General features: G+C 39.0%; 1 long non-coding RNA gene across 3 annotated transcripts; it reads right to left on the reverse strand.

Moving 5' to 3' along the window:
- Nucleotides 8,609-10,785, reverse strand: LOC109707123. Of its 3 annotated transcripts, none has more exons than XR_002215409.1 (4): nucleotides 10,562-10,785; nucleotides 9,734-10,458; nucleotides 9,447-9,545; nucleotides 8,609-9,073 (listed from the first exon to the last, which is right to left on the reverse strand). It is a non-coding gene; the product is annotated as an uncharacterized LOC109707123 (long non-coding RNA). The 3 variants fall into 3 exon arrangements; XR_002215410.1 differs by having other exon boundaries at nucleotides 9,734-10,065; nucleotides 10,160-10,785; XR_002215408.1 differs by having other exon boundaries at nucleotides 9,734-10,785.

Raw genomic sequence — 11,258 nt, forward strand, 5'->3', positions numbered from 1 at the left:
ACGGTCCTTGCTGAAGCGATCTCCTGGAATGCTGACGCCCTGATGAACCACGACCCTGAGAGCCAGATCGAGAAAACCTCAGCAGACGTCTGCTACTTGTCTGTCCTCCATCATTTGGAAAAGGGCGCTTCCTATCCTGGCTTTGCCCTGGTGCCGTAATCCGCTCCTGGACGGTGTAACTCCGTGTCCCACCCAGAGTGCCTGCTGCACAGATGCTCCTGTCTCAACGCCCGACCGCTGAGTGATAATCTCATAAATCCTCTACAACAATACACTCTGCTGCTTGATCACCTCTGTCAGGGCAGCCAATTGCTCTCTCAAATCAGGGGGTGCACTCGCCTCCGGTCGTGCACTCGGCTCTGCTTGGTTAGGCATCTCTAGTGTTGCGACTCGATCCCTGGTCGACGGTCAACCTCGGCAGCGATCTGAAAGAAAAAGAACGGGGTCAGATACCACTCAAACACTCTCGACCCAATCAACGAAAGTCTGGAAAGCAGCCCATATTTTCCTCTAAAATTATGTTGTCTGTAGCCAACATAATTTCTCAGGCCAAAACAGGTACTCTTTCAATCACTCACTCCACTCTCGGAGGAGTTAAAACAACTAATCATTGACTTTCGCAATTAAATTACGCCTCTCGCGTCTTACTTTCCTAAGGTTTGCCAAACTTAGGTTTTCTAGGTCCCAACGACCTAATGCTAATCTCTAATACCAACTTAATCTGTCACGCCCCGGATGTCTCGTTTTCCGGGAACGCCGACAAATCCGCCGTATACAAAAATTTTTTTTCTGTATACGAAGCGACAGCTGTACCTGTAAATATACAATACTACAAACAGTAGTATAGAGCTGCTCAAGGAAACAGAACCAAAACAAACTGAGTTTCATATACATAGCTCAAAAACCAAAATGCTGAGTTACTCGCACTAGCGAGTTAAGTATACTATGTACATAAACTTAAAATAAAACAACTACCTGCAGTAGGGTGCCTCTAGCTCTGTTCGTCGGGTAGGGCTCTAACTCGCGACGCCCTTGCCTCGATCCTGATCTGCGGAAGGCGCAGCAGCCGAAACCTGTGGCTCTGCAAAACAGGGGTAACAACTGGGCGTGAGAACTACTGTAAAAACAAGTAGTCCTCAGTGGGTGCCGCCCAAAACAATATCGGTCCACCCACTAAGTCTACAGTAGGGAGCAAAGGTAATAGGAAAAGCTGGAAAGAAATCTACAGCTACATATCGCTACACTAGCATGATCTACACTAACCAACTGTAGTAAAAGTCACAACTGCCCCAATCTCACTAGGGACTGTGAACACACCCGTCCCGCCTGTCGGATCGAATCCGTAACCTACTCCAAGAGTAGCTGGTGGAGAAAACTCTCTAGGGACTGTGAATACACCCATCCCGTCTAATTAGGCGACACCGTAGCTCAAGAGTAACCGGCGGAGAAAACTCTCTAAAGACTGTGAATACACCCGTCTCGTCTACTAGACTACACTGTATCTCAAGAGTAACCGGCGGAGAAAACTCTCTAAAGACTGTGAATACACCCGTCTCGCCTAATTAGACTACATCGTATCTCGAGAGTAGTCGGTTCCAGAAAGGGTCCAACCGGACGGCTAAGACTCCACTCACGCCACAACCTTACTAAAGGTAGGGAAAAGAGTCACTTACTACCTCACCCGGGCTGCCCAAAACGGACCCACCCTGCCTGTATCTAGCCGCGCCGTACACGACCGCGAGGGTAGCCGGCTCAAGAACTGTCCAACATAAATTGCGACACTCATCGCACTGAAACCTCATTCCGGAATGGCATTCGTGCGTGCGACCCAACGAGTTTACAAGTATCTCTGTCAAGTTCATACTGCTCTCACAAGCTAAGGTCAAGTAACCGACTCTAACTGGTCTAACAACCAACATGCCACGTGCCCTCGACACAATCCGACGCCAAAACGGCGATATGGGTCCACCGTCAACCCCGACGGCACCCAACAGTCCGGAACAGCCTGAACGCTACTGAAAAAAAATCACTCGGTATCCTAGCACGAGCGTAAATGCATTCTAAACTATCTGGGGTATCCGTCACCCCAATCCTGTGACGATATAAAAATACAACGGCTCCTAGAGCTAAATCAGATAGTTTAGGCATATGTCGATCATTATCGCGTTTTCTCCTAAGTCATTTCCAAGTCCCACATGTATAAACTATTTAATTTACTATTTCATGCTCCAAATTCAGATTTGCAGTTTACCTAATAATCCATGAATTCGAGCTAGCATAACTATACAAAAATCGGACATTTACACATGTTGACTACTACGCACTTAGGAGTAAAACCGATGTAAACCCACCTCAAATGCTAATCCCTGGCAACGAAGAAGTCACCTAAATTCAGTCGAGCCCACTCTCAACCAGCAATCGTAACTCTCCAATAATCTGAACCACAAAAGCATTAAACATGTATTAATCTTTCAAAATCAACACTTAAGCTAAATCCTTCTAGTATGATGCGAACCTCACCTTCCGAATCTCAATCCTGCTGATGCGAGGTTCCAAATCCAGGGTGGGATGGTGATGAACACAGCTCAGGTCCCAATCCCAGTTCCCTTCATGATTTACACCAAAAGAATCCAAGAAAACTCAAGTTCAGGTTCAGATTCGCAACAGTGGAGTAAAACAGAGGTTCGACCCAGCTAACCTTCTCCAAATTCAGTAATCTTGGGCTCTGTAGTTTCTTCTCGAAGTCCCGAATCCAGCGAACCAAGTTTCGCCGCGATCCGATGCCCCTACGTCGCGTACGAGCCGAAACACTGACGGTCGACGCTGAAAATCAGTAAAATCATCACGCGAGCTCAAAACCGTGCGTTCAAGTAATCTGTAACGACCCAGCCCACTAGCAATAATAACTCGTTGGGCCCAACCACCGGCCCAAAATGCTTAAGCCCAGTTATTATTACTAGTGTCTAAGTTTCTTATAAACCCAATGACAACCCCATTCCCATCCGATGTGGGACTATTGGGGTGTCACATAATCCCAGGAGGAAAGTTAGATACCCACATCGACAGCGAATCCAGTGCCGGTGCGACATCGAGGACGGCGAAAACACCCTCTCGCCCGGCCTCCTCGCGATGTAACGGCAGCAACCGTATCCCCGGATGGCTTCGCGGCGCGACGTCGGCAACGAAAGCTCCAACCGAGTTCCACCTATTCGATCAATGCTAGAGAAAGAGAGAAGGAGAAGAGTAGCAATTAGCCCTCTCTCTCTCTCTCTGCTCCTACACGTATAAAGCAAGGGGTGGAATAGGTGATACAAACAAGGCAAGGTGATATTACTAAAAAGCCCCTCACCTACTCAAGTGTACCGGTACACGGGCCTCTGTACCGGTACACATGCCAACCCGAGAGCAGTCTGCGCGCAACCTGCTGAAGTGTACCAGTACACCTTGATGGCTGTACCGGTACAGCAAGCAGAAAAACTGCTATTTTGCAGATTTCTTCGCGGAAAGCTGCCCTCGCGTCGCACGGAGTCCGTTTTGCGTCTATTTGGCGCCAACGCGACTCAGACTTGTCCCAACACTCTATAGAGCTGTCGACAAGCCTCCACAGCAGAACACCAGGGATCTCACACACCCCCTCGTGCCCGTCGCGCCCGCCTGCCACGTGGCGCGACAGGGAACCTCCGATTCCAGTTCATAAGTTTATAAAATGTTCATATAAAAATTTTAATATTTTTAAATATGTTCCTCTTATTTGTTGCTGTTAGAGAACTATTTATATTTTCAATTTTGCTATCACAAATATGTTTCTCCAATAGGCACAACAATATAATATAAAAGGGAAAAAAAGTAAAAAACTAATCAGGATTAAGTATTTAACGTATGGTTAACTAAAATTTTCTAACGAATTCTAACGGTAAGGACATATTTAAAAATATTAGAATTTTTACAAAAACAACATATAAAAGTTGAATTTTGTAGGGATATATTTATAATTCACTATATTTACAGGAACCTGTATGCAATTAACCCTATTTTTAATATTTAATTAATTAATTAATGTATTTCTCTATTATTTTAGATAATATTCATAGCAAAAATATTTATTAATTTATTAAATTACTATTTAATTAATATTTAGATATTAATTAATTAGTAAAATGTTTTTATTTTAAAGGGTCAAATGCATACAGGTCCGTGTAAATATAGTGAATTGCAAATATATTCCTGTAAAGTTCAACTTTCATATGTTATTTTTGTGAAAGTCCTAATATTTTTAAATATATAATTGTCATTAGAATCCGTTAGAAAATTTTAATTATTCATAGTTAAATACTTAATTCTGATTAGTTTATGAGATAATTTAATATTTTTACCATTTTTATATTATACTGTGGCTTTTGGAGGGATATTTGTGATGGCAAAATTGAAAATATTAATAGTTCTCTAATAGTTCTCTAACAGTAATAAATCAAAAGGATATATTTGAAGACATTAAAACTTTTGGAGGGACATATAAATGTTGAACTTTATAAGAATATATTTATAATTCACTATATTTGTAGGAATCTGTATGCATTTTATCCTATTTTAAAATTATAATTATTCTTACTTTTTCTATTCTAGAATTAGGCTGGAATACTATTAATAGTAAAACGCTCTTTTTGCTATCAAGTTTTTAACCCTTGGATGAAAAATTGTACGATCAGGATGATATTAGTCGGTTAGAATTGAGTGGTCCCCACTGGGTTATAGTATTTAATCCAATGGTTAGAAATAATGAAAAGAGTTGATCCAAAAGCTAAAAAACTGGTAGCAACAATGAAATTTTGCTACTAATAGTAGCCCAGTCCAACTCTCCTATTCTAATTTAGCCATTCAAATAATATTCTTTTTATTTCAAAAAATAATCGAGTTTTTATCTAAGGGTGTGTTTGGATCCCTGTAAAACCCCTCGAAAAAACTTTTCGTTTGATTTTTTTTTTTCGATGTTTGGTTGTCCATAAAATATTTTTTGGAAAAAATATTTTACAGATTTTGAAGAAAAAAATCGAGTTTTCGTTTTCCGCGTGCCGTCCGCGGAAAACGAAAACCCACATGGATGAAAATCGCGGCTCACTAGCTTTTTGAGCACGCGATCCATGAAGTCATCCTCGCCTCATGGACCGCATGATTGAGAGTCCACGGTGAACCTCGTGGACTCTCTCACCCTTTTTCACTATATATATGCCATATAATGTATAACTAGTTAAGGAACCCCGCGCGTTGCGGCGGAAAGTCTATACAATAGTCAATTATTAAAACTATTAATATTATTTTTTTTATTATTCATTAATATTTTTGAATAATATTTATTTCCGTAGTGAAAAAGAAGGCAGGACGGAAAGATAATACCTTTTCGCCGCAGCTAGGGCAGTAATGGTATTTGTGCTAGAGGCAGTCCATTAAAGGGCAGAGGAAGCACACTCCCGGCATAAACGGCATCATGCATATAGCCGCCAAATTTGGCTTAATTCTCAGAAAAAGGACCATTAAGGTATTAGAAAAATAACACAATAAATATAACTATACGAATTATTTTATAACAAATTAATACTAAATATACATAGAAAATGCGAGTACACTTACATACCAACACATTAAATTACTAATAATTAATTAGATAATCAATTATAAATAATAATTACTTCATTATTTAAGAAATAGATAATGATTTAAATATATTAATAGATTAATTAATAATTTAATTTAATACCACAATTAAAGTTAAATTTACATTTTAATTAATTTTTGTTCCCACTTGAGAAGAAACTTGTTTCAGAAAAAATGATGAAACAACAGTTACAAATTTATACCAGGATATGCTTGTTTATTTCAGAAATTCGAGAATTACTGTTCTTGGGTATTAAAAATTATATTTGAAAACGAAGAAGGAAACAAAGACTTATTCTTCCCTTTAATATATTATGTTATTTTTCTTGATTCTAACATAATGTCTCGGAAAAAAATAGAAAAAATTTAAGCACAATTCACGAAAAAAATCTAAAAAGGAAGGCTCAAAAATGCTCATAAGCATAGGAAAGTAATAGGAGCAATACATTACCGTAGGAGGAACATGTGTGCAAAGGCCAAGTATAAGAACAATAGGAAGTGGTTGTCTATGAATAGACTGTCCAAACTTCTACTTGTTCGAAGCCATCATTTTCCACGTTTTCCTCTTCTTTATCATCATCGCCTCAAAGAAGAGATAAAAAATAGCAAGAAACAGAAAGGAATAAAAGAAACAAAGTATTATTAGTAAAACAACAATGTATCAAAGCAGTCGAGTTCATGCAAAGCTACCACATTTAATCCCAAACAAAGATAGGAATAGCTTATTTGAGTACAACCAATTATCTGTAAAACTGACTATCCCAAACTACTACATTTAATCCCAAACAAAGGTACGAATACCAGATTTGGATACAAAGAAACATCTGTAAAACTGCTTTCGCACAAATAATCTGACAACCAATCAGGTAAAGAATGCAAATAAGAGAATTATTGGCAAATTTTGAATCAGTAGGTTAGAATCACATGTGTACATCAAAATTTGAACAACATCAGAACACTAAATCACAGTTGATTGCCCAAGGATTATGTTGCCCAAAAGATAGAAATCACAATTTTCAGTACAACTAAATATCAGCACATTGTAATCAATTCTCCTCCTTTAAGCCTGCTATTTATCAACCAGAGCACCAGGAAGATAAAGTACTAAATGTACATATCTTATACAATCTAAAAAAATTTGAAAAATTCCGTGAAAAACAGTGTCATTCCCCAGAGTCTAACTTAAAACAAATAAAATTCTAGCATTATTTGCAAGTCCACCACAATTAAAGGTTTTGGTCTAACTACTGTTTCTCAAGAGTGCAAATCATTACAATCTTGTAAGAATCCATTCCAACCACAAATTTCTCAAAGAAAAAGAAAAATATTAGCAATTCTGTTTCTCAAGAACGCCAATCATACAATCCTGCAAGATTCCATTCCAGCGATAAATTTCTTAAAGAGAAAGAAAAAGAAACTGATAAGACTCTAACACAACTATATTAGAAAACATACAGAAAAACCAAAACTATCTTTTCTCATAAACATGAAAAAAAATAAAAGGTGAATCAAGATTTCCAGGACTACAATAGTTCAATTAAATGTTTCAACAGCTCAATGCCGAAGTTGGTGAAATTCTAAGACCATGTAGTTTAGTTGCTTACTGTGAAAGATATGAGATCTAACTGTGATCAAAGTAAGGCAGGTAATTTTCTATGAGAATTGAGATAATATCGTCGGCCAACTATTAATGTTGCTCTCTCTGAGAACGGACTGTTCTTTGGGTGTTCTTGTGTGAGGTGGTGTTTCATTTTCTCTCGAATCCTTTGTGAACATACTTGGGTGGAGAGGAGACGTGTGCCATAGTTGCGTCGGCTGAGATTGACGGTCTGGATTGATTGGTCCTGATAAAGAAGCGCTGTGGGTGTCACCTGGAGTGGGAAGGACATAAGTGTGAAACTTCTTTGTCGAGGAAGGACGCAACTCCTTTACTCTTTCTGAGGATTCGAGCTTCTTTTCAGTTAAAATTGGAGCCGATTGGCTACCAGCCATTAGCCCTCTATTAAAAGAGAGAAAATCAGCTTGGCTTTTGTCGTGATGTTCCTGCAAAGAAAGTAGTGGATGTAAGTGTTGCATTTAAAAGGTTTAGATTTAACAAAAGCTTTTTGAATTGGAGANCAGCCATCGGTCTTGCTCGTCTACAAGAGGAAAAGTTGATAGCTCAACATCGTATTATAAATTCTAAGCCTTCTCTTTTGTCTGCCTCTACAACACTAATGTCTAATGAGACGCTTCCACCTATAAAGCGCCTCACACTTGCTGAAGCGAAAGTAAGAAGAGATCAAGGCCTTTGCTACAATTGTGATGAAAAATATAGACCCGGACATCGATGCAAATCAAAGCAACTATTTTTGATCGAGGCCGAACCTGATGAAAATAGAGAAGATGATATAAAAGGATTAGACAAGCTTGAGGATTTTCCACCTTGAGGACAAGGTAGCTTTCGAGGGCGGAGGAGATGATGCGACCCCAACTTTCCTTTTTAATAGTTTTCTTTTATTAAACAAGTTCAAATTTAAATATCTTGTTATTTAGGAATATATTTAGGAATAGGCAGTAGTTATCTTGTTTGGGAATAGATTTATTAGGTATGATTAGGAGTAGTTTAAGGATTTGGACTCTATATAATGTAACCCGGAGTAACAAGAAATAAGAAAGTAATATTGTCTCTTTTTCCTCATTTCTTTTCTTCTCTTTCTACCTCTTCTCTCTACTTCTCTACTTCTCAATTCTTTAGGAGGTTCGATCCCCTCGAAGCGATCGTTTATCCCTATTGATACAGTAGGACCGTATCAAAAGGGACTTGCGGATTCCACGGCATATAATTTTTTTGTTTCGAAAATCAGGCTGAAGGAAAAGCAAAAGAACAGAGTTTTATCTGTAGAAAACCTTGAAACAATGATGTAAAATAACTAAGTCTTCAAAGGATGTTGAAACAAAAAGGGAAAAAAAAATCGAATGCAGGTAAAAGCAAGGCGAAAACACATATTTGACAAATCAAAGCCAAAGATACAGTTTGGGGAAATCCCAATAGCTTAAAAAAACATGAAAACAATGTTTACAAAGAAGAGAAAAGTGAAGAGGAGCAGCAAACATGAGTAGGTATGGAAATAAATAAATAAATTTTGCTCACACTCCCCTAGTGATCGAGCATTATTAGATTGGCAGCGAAGCCTTCCTGATTAGTAGTGCTGACCGAGCTAGAAACCATGCACACGCCGAAACTATTCCTAGCACAAATGAGAACAACCGGTTGCTGACGAAGTAAGCCATCCAAAGTGAGGAAAGCAGGAAAGACAAAAGTCTCGGGGAATAGAAGGTTCATATTCTTATCACATTCAGGTGCAAGCAAAGTAACCAACAATAGACAAAACATTGCCCTAGAAGCCTTTTGTATTGAGAGCTTTGAGCTGCTTCTGTGTTTCTGCAGAAAAAAGTACAATGATAGATCATTCATCGCAATGCATAGGTTAGCTCTTTAAGTCACAATTTATCATTTAGCACTGTCACATAGAAGTTGAACTATGACATCTAGATTTAATGGATACTTGACAAAAGAAAGAAGTGTCATGAAATTCTTGACTTGCTTATATGACACGGTTTTTTTTTTCTCAGTTTTGCTCTTTAATTATAGAATTACTCATGAATAATACAAACAATGCAGGTCTAATTTGAAGCAAAGTGGCATTATGTAGGAAAGAGATTTGTTATATTAAACATAACCCTCCTCAGATATCAAATTAAATAAAAATATCAAATTAAATAAAAGTAAAATATTTAATTAGAAGCAATAATACCTTTTCACTTCAAACCAACCCGATCCCTGATCATCCCCTACTTCAGCCGCATTCTCCATCATCAAATCTTTCTCAATCTCCCACACATTGCTGCAATTGCTACAACATTAAATAAAACACATATAAATTTCCCATCTTTACCAGCAACACATATTACACGAAACCCCTAGAGCAAAACCCAACAAGCTTTCCCTAAATTAAGAAGCAAATTATGCAACTCCCACAAGAAAAAAATGCCATTAAACCCTAAAATTTACAGAACAAAAATGAAACAGCAAAGGAAAAACCTCCTTCTCTCTCCTTGTGCGATTTCATTCTTCTCTGACGCGACCTCTCTGTATAGAAGCAAACACTTCTACATGTGAAGCTCCCATCAAGGCCGCAATCGAATGTGGAGAAGAGATCGAAGGAAGTGCTCAATCCCTCATTGATCCATTTACGTAGTAATTTCGAGGTTTTTGATTACCCAGCTTCTGAATTTCTCCAAATTCAGGAGGATTTTCCTGCATGCCGCCAGCCGCTGGGCACGCCTCAATGATCGCCGACGCCACCGATTCGGCTATGAAAGATAAAGCCATAATCCTCCAGATAATAAGCTCAGACCAAAGCAACTTCACCACTGCAGAGCCAATTCATCAAACACTTGGAGTGCAAGAGACAGAGAATGAGGAAAGGGTGACACTAAAAACAATCACTCTCAGTTGTTTGTTAACTCAATGTTTCTTCGGAGAGGGGTGGGGGAAGAGGGGGAAGGAGAGCTGCCCGCCCACGCTGCGCTCGCACGTGCTGCCCCCTGCGAGCGACCCGCGCCTGGCCCCCGGGCACGCCCGCACGTGCTGTTCGCTGCGAGCGACTCGCGCCCGGCACTCGCTCACGCCCTCGCACGCTCGAGCCTGCACCTGCTGCCCCCTGCGACTGACCCGCTCCGGGCGCCCGCTCGCGCCCCGGCTCGCTCCCGCGCGCCGCTCCCGCACGCGCCCTCCTCCGCTCGCCCGCCCGCACTCGTTCGCACCTATGCGCACCACAAGGCAAGAACGACGGAACAACAGTGATAAAAAACAGGGGATAAAAATCAGGAAAGATTAGAGAAAAAGACGGAAAAAAAAATATCAAACCGTTTAGTATTTATAATAGCCAGAGAGAGGTAAAGCAGAAGAGAGAGCGAGGAAGAGCCCGCGAGCGCCATGCCTATCGGACGGGAGAAGGCGGACGGGATGTCGGACGGAACAGGCAACAGGGCGAGAGAAGGCGGAAAGTACGGGAGAAGGCGGACGGGCGCTGCCGTACGGGTAGGCGGAGAGCGCGAAGCGCGGGGAGGCCTCGAAGCCGGTCGCCTTTTCATGAGTCCTTATTGATATATAATATATTTCTATATAAAAATATATAATTTTATAAATAAAAATATAAAATTAGTTTTTTTTTTTTACGGTTGTTTGGTTGAAAAGAAAAAAATAATTTATAAATAGAAAACTATTATATATATTTTCTTTTATTGTATATATTATATATATTATTTATATATAACTAATAATTATTGATATATAATAATTATCATATTACATATAGTATTATATGCAGACTATTATGTATATAGTATTATATGCAGACTATTACATATATTATATTAAATACTTATTAATTTTTCATATTATATAATTTTGATATATTTAATTCATAAATATAAATTATAATAATAATATATAGCCTAATAATTATTAATAAATAAATAATATTATAGACTACATAATAAATTTTTTTTTAATTTTTTCCTTCTAACCATTTAACCAAACAATTGTAACTGAAAACTAGTTT

Source organism: Ananas comosus, linkage group 3 (genome assembly GCF_001540865.1).
Source record: "Ananas comosus cultivar F153 linkage group 3, ASM154086v1, whole genome shotgun sequence".
Taxonomy (NCBI): Eukaryota; Viridiplantae; Streptophyta; class Magnoliopsida; order Poales; family Bromeliaceae; genus Ananas; species Ananas comosus.